This window comes from Marmota marmota, unplaced genomic scaffold, assembly GCF_001458135.2.
Source record: "Marmota marmota marmota unplaced genomic scaffold, marMar, whole genome shotgun sequence".
In the NCBI taxonomy this organism is placed as follows: Eukaryota; Metazoa; Chordata; class Mammalia; order Rodentia; family Sciuridae; genus Marmota; species Marmota marmota.
Window position 1 is genome coordinate 1,973,544 of NW_025999942.1, and position 17,304 is coordinate 1,990,847.

A 17,304-nucleotide genomic window follows, 5' to 3' on the forward strand; every position below is an offset into this window, starting at 1 on the left:
GAGGTTAGGTAACATGTTTAAAGTCATCCAGCAAAGTCAGCTTCCTTCAAAGGATTGTTGCAAGAAGTAACTCAGAATAATAATAAATATAGTAACTATATTTTTCTCTAATCACGATGTATGTTTACTACTGTGTTTGATTTTGGATAAATAGATGTTTACTGAGAATGACATATTTTGAAAAGTTAGTATTATAATCCTTTGGATACTGAAATTCCACATAGAAAGTTCTCTGAAATTTCTCTATATAGAAATTTCTGGTTTTACCTTAATGGAGCTCAAACTCCATTAAGTAGATATGGGAAATGGGGGAAAAGCATACAGAGCCAACCAAACCACAAAGATTATCTTTCTATTCTTTTGGTTGTTGTTGCCAGTTTTGGATTTTCTAGAGTGTATATTTAACTTGTTGATTTTTTTCCCTCTCTGGTGTGTAATTGTTGTTATATATTAACTTAATGCCAGGCAACAGCACGAACTTACAAATCACACTGGTGGGTTTTCGTATTCTGTGTAGGACAAAGTTCAAAGCTCTGATAATTTCATGGTCTGAGCGCTCCTGCCAAGTGACTGGATCTGAAATAAAATTATACCTACAATGGTGTGACCACTGTAGTGGCATTTTGAAGACTTGAAAAGGTAGGATGGGTTCAGGTGGTTTTTAAATAAAATGAGTCTTTGGTTATCTTAATGGAAATCAGAGTTTAAGGGAAAATTCATTGTTTGGTTATTGTTCTGAGTTTAAGGTCAAGTGGTAGAGTCTACAGCAAGTGACCATGGCCTTGCAGAATCTGAGTAAATGTTTCCGTCATTCCTTGGGAAATAGCTAATGCCATTCAGAACTGAGGCTGGGAATCAGTCTTTTGGAAAGTGCCACATGTAACATTTTGTTTTGTTTCTCCAGGGGACCTGCTTTGTAATTATATTTATTGCCAGTTAGGCTTTTCTCCCCTTTGTGTAGTTTAATATAAGCTTTTTCTAATGATGAAGATTGAAGTACACTCTGTGATATGTGTTTGTGGTACTCAGAAATGCTGGTTTGTATTATAGACCAGGCAGCAACTGCTATATTCTTGCCCAGCGCATGTGACAGGCACTCAGTAAAGTTTATTGCTTGCTTTAAGAAGGATTTTCTTCACTAGGCATTTTATTTATTAGCAAAGTACTGCTGTGAGCATAGGTGCCTATAATTTAAATTTTCCTGATTCAAGGATGTAATTTATTCTAAAGCTATCTGGAGATCCATTCAGTAAAAAGTAAGCCTTTGCAGAGAACTTAACAGATTGAAATTTGAAAGGTCCAAATTAAGGTATGACTTTTATATTACCTCTGGAAATAATTGCTCCCTTAACTTAAAATCCATTAATAGCCTTCTATAATTTTTTGACATCATGATTATTGGTAAGTCTTTTAATATGGTCTCATTTCAGAAACCTGAACAAATCATTGGTTTTAACATAAGAGGCATGGTGTTTTAAATTTCTTACGATGTGTTTTATTGAAAATTTCTAATTATCCGGATTTAACAGAGTAGACAAATGTTTTCTCTCTTGATCCCTGTATTAGAGTTCTCCAGAGAAAAAGAAAAATAGGTTGTGTGTGCGTGTGTGCATGTACGTGTGTAACAGGTTGAATATCCTTTTCTGGGATTTTTAAAAATTTTGGAATATGTGCATATTCTAATGAGATATCTTAGGATGCGACCCAAGTCTGAACATGAAATACAGATAGGTGCATATATAACTTATATTCATAACATGAAGTTAATTTTATGCAATATTTTAAATAATTCTGTGCATGAAGCTGTTTGATGTGGAATTTTCACTTGTGGTACATGTTAGTTTTTCTTTACAATAACCAAGTACCTGAGGCAGGCCACTTATGAAGAAAAAGAACTCACAGTTTTTCTGACTGAAGTCCAGTTTTCATGGTGTGAGGGCCTCTTTCCATTGACTTGTCACCTCATGGTGGTTGCAATGTTGGGAGCAAAGAATCAGTCTCAGAACAGGAAGATGGAGTGGCTGGGTGGGGCTAGACTCAAGCTTGTATAATAGTCCTGTCAACAGAACTAACTAAAATCTGGTGAGAAATACCTTATTCCTTCCGGAGGGCATGTCCCCAGTGATTTAAGGACCTCCTGTGAGCCCCACCTAAAAGCTCCACATCCACTTCCCAGCACACCTATCCTGGGGACCACACTTCCAACAAGTGAACCTTTGGTGAAGTGCAGACCATGGCATGAGATCATGTCTATGCTCAAAATGATTCAGATTTTGGAACATTGTGGATTTCAGAGTCCCAGATTCTGGGTACTTGAGAGAAGGAAAGAGAGAGGGAGGAGATATTGCTTGATTTATAGAATTGACTCATGTGATGTTAGGGACTGAAAAATTCAGAATCAGCAGGGCAGAGGAGCAGGCTGGAAATTCTGACAGGAGTTGATATTTTAGTCTGGAAACTAAATATTTTTGAGGCTGAATTTCTTTTTCTACTGGGGACCTCTGCCTTTTAAAGGATTCCACTAATTGGAAGAGGCACTCATATTATGCAGGGCCATCTGCTTTACTCAGTCTCTAGATTTAACTGCCAGTCACATCCAAAAAACACCTTTACAGTGATATCCATACTCATGTTTGACTAGAGAACTGGGTACCCTGGTCTGGCCAAGCTTACAGGTAAATATAGTCACCAAATAAGGAAATGTGGATGTTTCTGCAAACATGATTTCATAGAGAAGTCATCTTTTCTTCATCTACTCACATGATCTAAAGTAAATTGCAAAGTTAAGGCAGAAAAGTAGGAAGTTTGGGAGAAGCTATAGGAAAATCTAATGCTTCACCAGCAATTTGGAATTCCTGCTATGGCCAAGGTCAGAAGTTTATCTCAGGGATACACAAAGTCCTGTGTCATATTTGCTGGGGGTTGATAATAGTCTTCAAAGAGAAAAGGTTCAGGGAAGGGGAACAATTGTAATGGCCTAGCAAACTGATGACAGGGTACCCTAAATCCCAGAGCAGAATAAAAATAGGTGGCCAACAATGCTCTCTTGACTCAAGAGTCCCACTGAAATGGTTTCACAGTGTCCTTATGGGATAAGTCTGTGCTAGGTCCAATAACTGAAGTGGCATTAGTTACTTTTCAATATTTCTCAGCCTTCGGTTTCAGGAAGCCGAAGTGAAACATAGCAGTGTTGCAGGCTTATCAGGATTTTTTTTGTTGTTATTCAGATACAGGTTTTAGAGAGAAGGGCTCCACAGGGCAACTGTTTGGAACACAGCTATTGAAGTCATCAATCCAAATGAAAATAAAAAAGGAGGGAAGGGAATAAAGACCAAGAGGTAGATTGAAAATAGTAGTGCATTTAGATTTTGTATATCCTCAAGGAATGCTAATTGGCTCACTTATCAAGAAAATGGTTTCATTTTTATAAAGTCACACTTAATATGCTGTTTAGTTAAAAAGAGCCTTCATGTGGGTTAAATGTGTAGGTGTAGGTTTATGCAAACTGAGCAGAACCAACAAAGAGACTCTTATTAACCCGTTTCTTTGTGGAGGCTGTTTTTGCAGCTAACACCAGGTTGCATGTTGTGATACTTGGGCAAGAAAACACTTTTTTTACAGCGGTGTTCCCTGCTGACTTCTTCTTTGTAGACCTTGTACTGTCACTGCTGTGCACTACTAGTCTTTCATAAACCATGAACTTCTCTGCCAACTGAAGAAAGGAGAAAGTCAAAGGCACAACTAGGTCTGTTTTTCTCCTGCAGTTGTTCTGGCCCAAAGTCATGCCTGAGTCATTGGAGCTTTTCGGTGAAGGAGGTATAGTTCCTGGTTGTCAGGTGGCTGATTTCTTTTCTTTCTTTTGAGTAGTCCTACCTATCTCCATTTCTCAGTTAGCCTTTAACACACAACCATTGCCCTATATGTCTCCACTTTTCTCTTTCTAGCAGTTGGGTGGGGCACAGAATACAGCTACCTCTTTTTCACCAGGCATTTATTTCTGAAGCCCTTGCCTTTGAGGCATTCCTCATCAGGAATGAAAGCAAATTCTGAGCTACATAGTGATTTCATTTCTACATCATTGGGTATTTCTTGATTCTCTGCATCCCTTGACATTGTTAATATCTCTATCCTTCTTACAATTCTGTATGGGGACTGGGACACCTGTTACCCTAGTCTTCTGTCCGTCCTTCTGCCTCTGCACAGCTCATTTTTTTCCTCCCTCCACTAAGTGTAGATGCCCCGCAGGATACTCCCTCCAACATTCTCTTCTCACCTCCAGCCATTGCCAAAGCCACACCTTTCTGCGATCTTGTCTCCACTGATCCCTGAGTGTCTCTTTTGAGTCAAGACCTGAAATTCTGTGAGGATGGAATAGTGTGAACAGAGGCAAGGGAGCAGAAGTCACTTTCAGAGACCAGCAGGCCTGCCGGATTGACTGAGGCCTGCAGCGTCTGGGTTGAAGTTATGTGCCATGAAATGATTCTTACACCAAGCATGGTGCCTTGCGTATTGTAAGCCCTCTCAGGAGTTTGAGAATCATTCAAAGTAAGGATGATGTGAATGATGAGGGCCCTGAAGGCAGGCTGAGATGATTGGCCTTTTATCTAGGAAGGGCTAAGGGCCATTGAAAGTCACTGATGAGGATGCTGACTATGACTGGGGGCCCCTCAGGAAGCCTCCCCTGGCTTTTGGGCACTGGATGGACTGGAGAGTAGAAAAGAAGAAAAATGAGAAGCTCTTGAGAAGTAACAAAGCCTCCGGGATAGGAGAGAGAGAAGGGGAATAGACAGGATGGACCAACCGGTCAAACAGGGACCAACAGGTCCAAGACCTCAAGGGGGACTTGAGTGGGAGGTAAGTGAGGATAGGGGAAAAAGATGAAGAATGCCAGTACAGACAGTTTCTGATATACAGGGTTTGACCTAACATTTTTAACTTCATTGTGGTGCACATGTGATACCTATTCAGTGATAACCTGAATTTTTTTTGTGGGGGAATACAAGGAGTTGAACTCAGAGGCACTTGACCTCTGAGCCACATCCACAGCCCTATTTTGTATTTTATTTAGAGATAGGGTCTCACTGAGTTGCTTAACACTTGCATTTGCTGAGGTTGCCTTTGAACTCAAGATCCTCCTGCCTCAGCCTCCTGAGCTGCTGGGATTACAGGTGTGGGCCATGGCATCCGCCTGATAACCTTGAATTTTTTTTTTTTTAAGAGAGAGAGAGAGAGAGAATATTTTTAATATTTATTTTTTTAGTTTTTGGCAGACACAACATTTTGTTTTTTGTATGTGGTTCTGAGGATCGAACCCGGGCCACACTCATGCTAGGCGAGCGCGCTACCGCTTGAGCCACATCCCTAGCCCAGATAACCTTGAATTTTGAATATGGGTCTTTTCCCAGGCCAGCACTATTGAGATCTGATCCTCTTGATGCGGGGTTGCAACAGCAACCACTCTTCCCAGTTAGCCCCATGGTCAGGAGGGGAAATGACACTGTGCAGTGTACTGTACGGCTGAGCGAACATGTTTGCTAAGTTAGGTGGATTCAGTGCATTCTTTTTTACTTGATATTTGCAACTTATGGTGGATTTACTAGGATATAATCCTGTTGCAAGTCGTGGAGCTCTGTATTCCGGAGATTGTGTGGGGTGGGGAGCTACTACTGGTGGTTTTATTGGGAGGCTGGTGAGAACAGGACATCAGCTTGGTTGGGTTGGAGTGCAAGGGATGAATTCTGATAGGGATGCTCCTGGCTGTTAAGAGCTGGAAGAATAGGTGACATTGGTTACTCAGGCACATCAAGTTACCTGGAGAAGCAAATTGAGTTTGGAACCTTGGGAATGGGCAAAGAAATTGAGGAGATCAGAAGGGACTGAAAAAGAACAACCAGGTAGGGAGGAACAAGAAGACTCCTGGGATTGGCATGCTCAGAAACCTAGAGACAATCAGTAGTTATAGCATCAAAGGCTTCAGGCAAATTGAATTGGATTCTTTCTGAAGAGTCCTTTTGATCTGGCACTTAGCAGTGCATTAGCAGAATTAGCAAGCACAGTTTTAAGAACATAGGGAGGCAGAAGCATGATTAGTATGACAAGGTGAGTTCTACACATGTCAGACCTTGTGCTAGGTGATGGAGCCAAAGTGATGAATGGAATAGATGTGGAGTCTGCAAGTGGTGCACAGCAAGAGAGGTAATCAGGGGACTCTTTATACATAGTATAAGTAGAGAAATTCAGAAACACAAAGAGAAGCAAAAATTTGAGAAGAGTTTGCAGAGGAGACTGTTCAGGTTCATAGCTATTCAGGTTCCAGGTCCATCTTTCCATCTTTGCATCCATGGTTTAGTAGCAGAGTCCTTGCGGGTGCCTCACTGATCTCTGCTGCCTTACAGTTTATGAACTACAACAGTATCACCCAAGGACATTGAGGGGCTTTATTGCAGTGCTACACAGAGTTGCTAAAATGTAAACTGTGTAAGATAAGTGTTAATATATAAAATTATTTATGTTTGCAATAAAAATTGTCCCAAACTTTGCATCCTTTAAAACGTGATTGGAGAAGTTGTTCATGCAGTTAAATTATATTGAGATTTCTCTTTTACTTGGAGTCTATTGGAGTAGGACAGAAATTGGACAGGAGAATTCCCAGGCTCTTTGCAGGATGAGTTGGAGAAACATGGACAACCACTGAGAGAACAGGCAGCACTGTGACATACAAGAAACAAAGCAGGTAGGGAGGTAGGATGGGTACTATATTTGGTTCATGTGAACATTAACCCACTCATAATTCTTGAACAATTAATGGATATGGATTAATGATTCTAAGTAGTTCTATCCCCCAGGAAAAATAAAAATAGTTATTTTACGTCCTATTAACCTGTAACAGTTTTAGAACGTGGGATCCATTATGCTACTGCTGGTAATTGCATAGTGAGCATGTTGTTGATTTTCACTCAGCACTTCCCAGCCTAACTGGATCTGCTCAACTCAAGGGGAAAGGCAAGGATTTCTTCTTTTAAAACTCATCATTTTCTATTTCTGATTTATTTGTGCACTATTTAATATTCTGTTTGAAGGTGTGTAGAATCTGGGCCTCATTGGTATCTGTCTAGTGAGCTCCACCATGGTCTTTTTATCTGAAGGACAGTTGCAAAATGCTTGTTTATTGGAATAGTAGGAAAACAATGCATGTTGTATGGTTCAGTTATGACTAAATTCATGGGAAGTGAACAATATGCTTTTTATTTTATTTTATTTTGGGGGGGGTGAGTACCAAGGATTGAACTCAGGGACACTCAACTGCTGAGCCACATCCCAGCCCTATTTTGTATTTTATTTAGAGACAGGGTCTCACTGAGTTGCTTAGCAACTCGCTTTTGCTGAGGCTGACTTTGAATGAGATCCTCCCCTGCCTCAGCCTCCCGAGCTGCTGGGATTACAGGTGTGCACTACTGCCCCCGGCTATAATATGCTTTTTAAAAACAGCTTTCTTAAATATGATTTAAATACCATGCAGTTTATCCATTTATGAATCAACCTCACCTTATTTAATTCCAGAATATTTTTATCACACCAAAAAGAAACCTGATACCTGTTTGCAGTCATTCCTCCCTTTTTACCTCCCCCAGCCTCTGGCAACCACTAATCTACTTTCTGTCGGTCTCTATGTATTTCCCTATTCTGGACATTTCATATACATGGAATCTAATATGTGACCTTTTTTTTTCTTTTATTGATTTTATTTTTTTTATAGATACAAGACAGCAGTGGAATGCATTACAATTCTTATTACACATATAGAGCACAATTTTTCATATCTCTGAATATAAACCGTGTCCACGCCAATTTGTGCCTTTATATATGTACTTTGTTTTTTTTTTTGCATTACAATTCTTAATACACATATATACCACAATTTTTCATATCTCTAATATGTGACCTTTTTACAATTATTGTCTTTTATTTGGAATAAATCAAGGCTCATTGATGGTATAGCATATATCAGTACTTCCTTTTTATGACTGAAGATTATTCAGTTATGTGGATATAACATATGTTTATCCATGCACCCGTTGATTGGTATTTGGTTTGATTTTACTTTTTGACTATTAAGAATGATATTGTTATAAACATTCATTCATGGGCAAGTTTTTGTGCATACATATGTTTTCAGTTCTCTTGGGCACATCCCTATGAGTGGAATTACTGGGTCTTATAGTAACTGTTTAATATTTTGAGGAACTACCAAATTACATCCCCACCACCAGTGTGAGAGGTTTCTGGTTTCTCCACATCCCTGCCAACACTTGTAGTTATTTGGAACAATACTGCATTATATCAAACTCTTAATTATTCAGGAGATGGCTATCTGTAAGGTGAGTTTTCTAGTAGGGTTTTTGTTTCTCTTGTCTCCCAAGATTCTGATTTGTTGGTTTCACTTTAATATCTAGTTTCACTTCCTTGGAGAGAGGAGGCTGGGGAGAACTTAAATTGGTTAATGTAGCTACATATTAACATCTGTTAACAAGTTGGCTAGGAAGGCTTAAGAGGGAAAGGCTGAATTTATTAGCTTATGTGATGTTTTGGATTAATGGCGAGTGGATCTGTAGAACTGGAGATAGTCTTGGCTTTCATGATAATTAATATATTTTGTGTTTTTGTTTATTAAAAAAACTAAAGTTTATGTAAATATGTTCCATATTATCTGGATGACCACCATATATGGACAGCTATAAATTTTTAGTGACTTTTCTGTTGAGTTTAATATCTTGATGCTAAGAAATTCAACTAATGTGACAATAACTAACTTAATGCAAAGTTTTCAGAATATCTTAGGGTGTCTGGTATAATTTTTCTAAGAGCTTCATATCTGACTCAAAAAAATTTTTTTTCTGACTCTGGTTTGGTGAGGAATATCATTCAGTATTCACAATGAGTGACCTTTTCCCACAAAGCGATTGTCATTGTAAGAAAGTGGGCAGGTTCCCAGGGGCTAGAGACTTAGCATGTAGTGGCCTGTCACAAGTCAATATTGCTTTCTGTATCACACTCAATCTTTTAAATTTCACATGAATTTATAGTGTTTCATAAACTTTATTCATATGAATATTAATATTTTAATATTAAACTCTTGAATTGTATTAAAAATAGCCACACTTTTCTCTGGCACACTGAAAACTGTTCTAATTCATGTGGAATAGATTTTTACTATCCTTTTCATACCATCCATTCATCCAATAATTGTTTATTGATCCCTGCACTGGGGATATAAAAAATACAAGGATGTTGTCCATTCTTTTTAAGATTGTACAAAGTACATGAGGAAACAGTATGAAGTTATGATATAAGAAATCAAGCGCCGATGAAATATGAAATGAAAGACTCAAGGATGCTTTGGAAGAGATGTGAGGGCAGGATGGTTTATTATTGGTGAGTCAGTTATTGAAGATGACAGTTTCACAGCTAGAAGGACCTGAGTTTATGTTCCATTTCTTAACACTCATTGTATGACTTCAGCCAAGGTACCCATTTACCCTTTCTGAGCATCCCTAAGGGATCATGCTTGGTAAGTTCATATTGGTAACTTCAAGAACTAGATGAATGGGCTGGGGATGTGGCTCAAGTGGTAGTGCGCTTGCCTGGCATGCGCAGGGTGCTGGGTTCGATCCTCAGCACCACATAAAAATAAAATAAAGATGTTGTGTCCACCGAAAACTAAAAAATAAATATTAAAAAATTCTCTCTCTCTCTCTCTCTCTCTCTCTCTTTAAATCAAAATGAAAGAAGTAGATGAGTTTTGAAAGGCAGTGTAGTGTGGTAGAGAAGAAATCAAATTGTTATCCCATGGCTGTCCAACTCAAACCCACTTTATATTGCCTTGGGCCACTCTACAAATGTCTATGACTCAGTGACCTTGTATGTACAAGAAAGATTATTGATGTTGCAGTTGGAGAGACAGAATAATTAGTCCCTTCCAGGTCTTTTTACATGTGTACCATTTGATATGGAATCTGGAGAATGAATAGAGCAAAGAGAACATAATATAAGCTGTAGAAATAAAAATATAGGTCCATGTAGAAAACCAAAAGAGAAAAGATAAAACACACTTAGTGGGTAGAAAAATAGAGACAAAGAGAATTTTGAAATGGGTTATGTTTTTAGAGCGTCATGGAAAGATTGCACTTCATTTAAAAGTAATTTTGGTAGAAGGAAGACCAATAGAAGAGAGAAAGGGGACTGGGGGGAAGGAAGAGGGGAGGTATTAGGTAACAGAATTAACCCAATTTTGTAATTCTGTTGTATGCATGTGTCAATATGTAACTGTGAATCCCACTATTATGTATGACTATAATGCACCAGTTTAAAAAATCACCAGTTTTAGTTGAGTATAGATAATACCTCTGATGGGTGTCCTAACAGTTCCTGTTTGATTATGTATTACTTCCTACCTCTAGTCCCCTTTTCGTAGGCCTCAGCCCACATATATTCCCAAGGTAGTCCGTAGATATTTCTAAACCCTATTGTCAGGGAGGCTGGGTTTGAGACTTGCTCTTCAATTTGTTGTCTTGTGAATAAAGTCTTTCAAGAAATTCTTCATTTTAGTGATCAGTATATTGCATGGTGGACAAAATGGGCCTATTTCGACAAAATGATTAACAAACAAGCCTTAGGAATAATATGCAGTTCTTGGAACAATGTTTAATTTCTTGGAAAATGCCCTAGTTTGATCACACCACATTAATGTGGTTCATCTCTTGGTTGTGAAGTTATGGGCAATTTTTGCTTTCTTATAGGTTTTATGTAATATATGTTTGATTATATTGGTTAAAATATCTCTAGAAAGATCTGCATGGAGCTGGTTGCATTGGACAACTCTAGACTGCTGGCTGGGGTCAGGGTCTGAGTGAGACTGGGTCCTGTGTACCCTTTTGCAGTTTTGCATTTTGAATCAAGTGAAAGTATTAGCTTTATTAAAAAAAAAAAAAAAAGTTTAGGGCTGGGGTTATGGCTTAGTAGTAGATCGCTCACCTGCATATGTGAGGCCCTGGGTTCGATCCTCAGCACTACATAAAAATAAAATAAAGATTATTGTATTCATCTACAACTAAAAAATAAAATATTAAAAAAATCAGTTTAAATTAAAAATTGGCAGCATAAAGAGAACAATTTTGGTTCTTTTGTCTATTTGTTCATGTACACAAGTGGTCTGGTACAATATCTCAGGCTTAACATTCAATACATATTTTACTTTTCTGAAAAAAAAATAGCAGATGAGTAGTATATTTCAAGAGAAAATGATTAGCATGATTTTTAAATTAGACTAGAAGTGAATTGACTAGAAAGAAATAACCTATTTGAGGAAAAATAAAGGATGAGAAAGTTTGAAATGAGCAACCAGCTTCTAACTCTAAGGTGAGGAGTGATTTCAAGTATATTGGGAAAGCAGAACTTAGTTCTTTGGAAACTAGCTTTATGGCAAAACTTTTGTTCCAGTTTTTTTCCTCTAGTCTGTAGAAAAGACTTATTTTAGGAATGTTTTTGTTCTTTAAGTCCTTCACAGGTGCTATAGTATCTGTAATATTTGTCTGATAAAGTAGTTAACAGCATAAAATAATAGTGACATAAGATTTTTGCCATCATATAGACTTCATGGGAAAAGTGAATGAGTTAATACTGATTAAGTATAGAATAAGCATGTCAGAGTGGAACTATCAAAATGTGAAAACATGACTCTTCTTTAAGTGTACCATGAACACATGTCAGAGATCTACTTAGCTCTTTAATGAGGGAATCTGCAAAATGTTGCAGCTGGCTTAAAAATTATTGAGGAGATTTATATATGCTGTTGGGAAAGACACACTGAAAGATTTGCTAAGTTAGAAACAAATAGTTAATGTTCTATAGGGCAGTAAAACCATTACTTCTTCAGTGATTTTTTTCTGAAAGGTGGAAATTAGTTGCATCATTGCTGGACAAGAAGAAAAAAATAATCTACAAATTAACCTGTAACTTAACTAATCAGTATAAATAACAAGTTACAACAACATCCAACTTCTTAGAGAATGAAATAATCTTTGGGTAGATCTATTAGATCAGCTCTGGCATGGTTTTGAAAGGTCTTCTGGACATCTTTGCCTTATTTCCACGTTCTGGCTAATTTTAAAAGTATACTTTAGGATATTAGAGAGGGACCATTAATACCAACAGAATTGTTGGACGACCTTGGTCTTTCCATTGTGGGCCTCAGGTCTTCTAAGTGGGCATGGAGTTTCCTGAGACAGATTTTTCTACTGGGCCAAAGTTTCCCCCCAAACTTGTGCAGCCAGCCCTCCATAATGGTGAGAATCATATCCTTAAATTCAACCAACTGTGCTGCAAATTTGGGAAAAAATTTGTCAGTACTGAGCACAAATAGATATTCTTTATTGTCATTTATTCCTTAAAAAATGTGGCATAACCGATATTTACATGGCATTTACATTGCATTAAGTGTTATTGTGAATAATCCAGAGATGGCTTAAAGTATACAGGAGGAACATTTACAGTATATCTTATAAAGAACTTGAGTATCCATGTATTTTGGTATCCATGGGCAGGTGGGTAGGGAGGGGATCCTAGAACTAATCTCCTGCAGATACCCAAGTGATAGAGTGCCTTCCTAGCTTGTGAAAGGCCCTGGGTTTGAACCCTAGTGCTGGGGAAAAACAAACCCCCCCCCCAAAAAAAAAAGCCCACAAACAAGAAGAGCAGCTGTTATTCTTGTATCTCCTCACTTTCCCACTCTCCCTCTCTTGTTGCCTCATTTTTTTTTTCCTAAATTCACTGGACTAAATAGCAATCCTTCCCATTTTCCCCTCACTCTCATACAAACACAAACTCATAGGAAGTCACTTTATAATAAAGCAGAAAGCCCATTTCAGATACAAATTGCTTCTCTGAATGTCTCAGAAATGAGAAAAAAGAAGTCCAGAGATTTCTCAAACACCTTTCCATTAAATCCTTCAGACCTAGTTAACACAATTCACGTATGTGGCAAAGGCCTTGTTGAGTTTGGTTTGGGGGTTACTCTAGAGGTATTCTTCTTTTTCATTCTGCTGGCAGTTCATATCACTTTCCTTAGTGAGTATCAATTGGAATTTAAAGCTGGGTGTATGGTCAAGCAAGGAGGTAAGTTTTGTTTTATAGTCTCTCTTTCTTGTCCTTGTTCTGCAAAACCTGGATATTGTGTGAGCCTGTCTCATGTGTTGTCATTAGGATACGGAAAGTTCAACAAGTGAGGTGAGTACCAGCAAGAGCAGATTGTCAAATAATGATTAGATGGTACCTCCTACTAAAGAAGTGGAGAAGAATCTTTTCTGCTTCCGATATAAGGATTTAAAAATATGTTATATGTCTGAGAATGATAAAATCTTAACTCAGAGGAACTTGTATTCAAAATACAGAGGAAACCTCAGAGGTTTTGAATCCAGTCCCCATCCCATCTGCAATCCATGACCCCATTCTCTGAGCCCTTCTTGTGGTAGGGGTGGGGGTGGAGAGCCTGAACTTGCTAGACAGTATGTTGTTTGTGAACAACTTTGATTCTTAGTGGATCCTCTGCTACAGGATGAAAAAGTCTCATCTTGCATATTGATCTACCAGAGAGTGTCCATCTGAGTAAATGTCTAATTTTTCTTCCAAAGGAAAATTATTGTCATCTTCCTTGGAAGCTGTGTTTTTAAAGTTGGCTGCCTCAGAATCCTTCTACTGTATGCAAAAGGATATAGGTGGCAAAAGCATTGTGCAAACCAGTATGCACTATGTGGTCCTTGGAACTGAATAATGCACATTAGTATATTTAGTGTGTGAATTTGGAGAGGGATGGGAAAGACTTGCCTCTTTTTTTTTTTTTTTCAGTATTTTTTTAGTTGTCAATGAACCTTTATTTGATTTATTTATATGCGGTGCTGAGAATCAAACCCAGTAACTCACACATGCTAGGCAAGTGCTCTGCCACTGAGCTATAATCCTAGCCCCAAGACTTGCCTCTTTTGATCTGAGTTCTACTTCTGTTGTTTGCCTGGACTAAGAATTCATTGGAATTTTCAATAGGTACATGATAATCTCAGATCACATTGGCCATCCAGGTCACCATATTTTGGGGTTCTTTTTCACATGAATTGCTTTCATGTCAAGCATTCCCAGGATGGCCATGTATGGGTAATTTTAACCTAATCTTTTAACCTTAGCTATGAATACTTAATTATAACAACAGACAACACTTTTAATAATAATATTTGTCTTTATCAGTGTGAAAGAACAGGATGGTGGTTAAGGGCTTAGACCTGGAATCAGCATATGAGTTGAAATCCCATTTCCTTTGCTTATTACTATGTGGCCTTAAAATGACATGATGATGGGGCTGGGGATGTGGCTCAAGCGGTAGCACGCTTGCCTGGCATGCGTGCGGCCCGGGTTCGATCCTTAGCACCATATACAAACAAAGATGTTGTGTCTGCCGAAAACTGAAAAATAAATATTGAAATTTAAAAAAAAAAAATGACATGATGATGCCTGTAAAGTTCTTTCCATGGCTCCTGGCAAATGGTAAATAATCAACAAAGAGAGCTGTGCTGTTATTTTCTTTGCCAGACTTATACTAGAGCTCTTCAATAGGCATTTTCTTATTTAACTCAACTACAGCTTGATGAATACTATTGTTATTCCTCCTTTGTTTAAATGTGGGAATGGAAACACAGAGTACTTATGCAACTTGTTCAGCAATATGGAGTTACTGAGTGGTGTGGCAGGAATTTGAATACAAGTCTCTCTGATGCTGAATGATCTGACCCATCTTTAATATTTGTTTGTCTTTTAAAAGACAAATTTTACTAAGTATATAATTCATGCAAAGAATGTAACGTGTAAGGGCAGAGATTAATAAACACTTTGTATGCACTACAGAAGCTGAAATATAAAATGCCATTGTTTTTGAATGTCCCAACTTGTCCTCAACCCTCTCTATACCAAGAGGTAAACAGTCATTCTGATTTTGAGAATTGTTACTCCCTAACTCTTCTTTATTGGTTTTCCACATATAAATATACTCCTATATAATGTTTTTCTTTATGCAACTATTTATTAGAACAAACATAAGGCCATAAAGCATGAGCTATAAATACCAACAACTTCATTTTATTTTTTTCCCTTGTGGTCTTCTTAAATTACCTATGTGTTTAGTTCTCCTATTCTGGATGAAAACTCAAGCAGGCCCTATGATTCTTGTGGTCACTTTTGGATCATAAAAATTTTAGTCACTTCAAGTTAAAAAAAAAAAAACCCAGAAAACACTCATTTCTGAAATTAAAATGTTCAGTTTTGTGTAACAATCAAAGCGATAATCTTGTTTTAAAATCATGTCTTTAATATTAACAGGGCATGTCTTATCTTCTTTTTCTTTTTTTCCTCTCTCAGAAGTATTATTGGTATTCCAAGCCTTCTGTTCTTCCACATAAAATTTAAATTTAATGAAAATCACATATACACACTAATGCACACGCAGGATTTAGAGTTTGATTGGAGATACCATTGTCTCTCAGTATCTATGGGGAATTGGTTTCAGGATCCCTCCATAATGGATGCCAGAATCTATGGATGCTCAAGTGCCTCTCTTTTTTAAAAAATTTGTTGTTGACATGATAGTCAAGTCTCTTATATAAAATGATATCATATTTACATAGAAACTACACAGTACTCCTGTAGACTGACTTTCATGCCTCCCTCCTGCTGGGGGATCAAACCCAGGGCCTTATGCATGAGAGGCAAGCACTATACCATTGAGCTAAAATTCCAAGCCCTCCCATATACTTTAAACCATCTCTACATTATATACCTGATACAACATGCCTGCTATATAAATAGTTGTATTGTTTAAGGAATGATGATGGGGAAGAAAGTCCGTATATATTTAGTACAGATTAATTTTGTTCTGATTGTTTTTGATCTGTGGTTGGTTGCATTTGTGGAAGCGGTACCATAGATATGGAGTGCCAGCTGTATTTTTGAGTCTTGATGGTATTAGTTTTTCATCTGTCTTAGTACAGTTAATATGCTTATTAACCCAAGGAGTAAATTTCTGAGAATTTCCCTAGACAAGCTGGGACTCTTTGTGCTTTGTACAAAGTTCTAGGTGGCCTGAAATTGCCACTCACTCATTAGCTGCTTGGTATTTAAATTAATAATCAGTATTTTTTAAGAACAGTTTTAGGTTACAGAAAAAATTGGTCAGAAAGTACAGTCCCCAGTGCTCCCTTTCCCTTGCACACACAGATATCCCTATTGTGAACATCTTTTGAGTCAGTGTTAATAACATTGTTTACTAAAGTCCATAGTTAACATGAGGGTTCACTCTTGGTGTTGTTCATTCTGTGGATTTTGACACATATCTCGCATTACATTATCATATAGTATTTTCACCCCCCATCCTCAGTACTCTGCCTATTCATCCCTCCCTGCTTCCAACCTCTGACACCACTGATTTTCTGTTCTTTCCATAGTTTTGTGATTTTCAGAATGTCACCTAATTGGAATTATAGGATATGGGTTTTTCAGATTTTTCCCCCCATTTAGCAGAATGCATTTAAGTTTCCTCCTTGTCTTTCTATGGCTTGATGGCTCATTTATCTTAGCACTGAATAATATTACACTGTCTGGATGTACTATGGTTTATCCGTTTACCCTCTGGAGGACATCTAAGTGTGGACATCTGGTGGCTTCTACTAAGAGCAGGAAAATGAGGATAGGTAGCATTTTCAAGTTAGTTGTAAATGGCCCACAGAAAGGAGAAGAAGCCTGAGAAAGGAAAAGAGGGGAATAAAGGTGGGCATGAGGTGATAAAAGAGACATTAGATCAGAAGAAACGCACAGAGGCAAGAACAGGAGGATAGGGATTGGGTTTCAAAACCCCAGACAAAATCAAGACTTCAGAAAGTCCCAGCTGGAGGTGCATGTTCGCCTGTGGGCTGTAAGTCAGACTGAGAGGAGGTGGGAAGGCATTCCACAGGGTTCAGTAATGGAATTCAGGACATCTGCCACACAATTGCTGTGAATGGTATTTCCGCTTTTTACCAATGTTGCATGTGGAGCTAGAAAGGAAGGGCTGAGATGTGGACAGGCATGGATGTATCCCCTTGGCTAGTGGATAGTCACATCAGCTGGGAGCAAAACGACAACATCAGACTGATGAATTAACTCAGCAAACACACCTGTGACCCCCCCCCCCCCCCCCGGACCCGGGATGTTCTGTCTTGTCACTAGGCAAAA

The 17,304-nt window shown here is 38.1% G+C and overlaps 1 protein-coding gene across 3 annotated transcripts in view; it reads left to right on the forward strand.

Annotated features, from left to right (window-relative positions):
* Nucleotides 1–17,304, forward strand: part of Spata13 (spermatogenesis associated 13) — a 340,611-nt gene that overhangs the window by 216,040 nt on the left and 107,267 nt on the right. Inside the window, exon 1 of one of the 3 annotated variants that reach the window (XM_048801270.1) lies at nucleotides 150–639. The exons of the other annotated variants lie outside the window; for them this stretch is intronic. The gene's annotated coding sequence lies outside the window, so the exon portion shown is untranslated. Of the gene's footprint in view, nucleotides 1–149; nucleotides 640–17,304 lie in introns of those variants that run through there. 3 annotated transcript variants of the gene reach the window in all.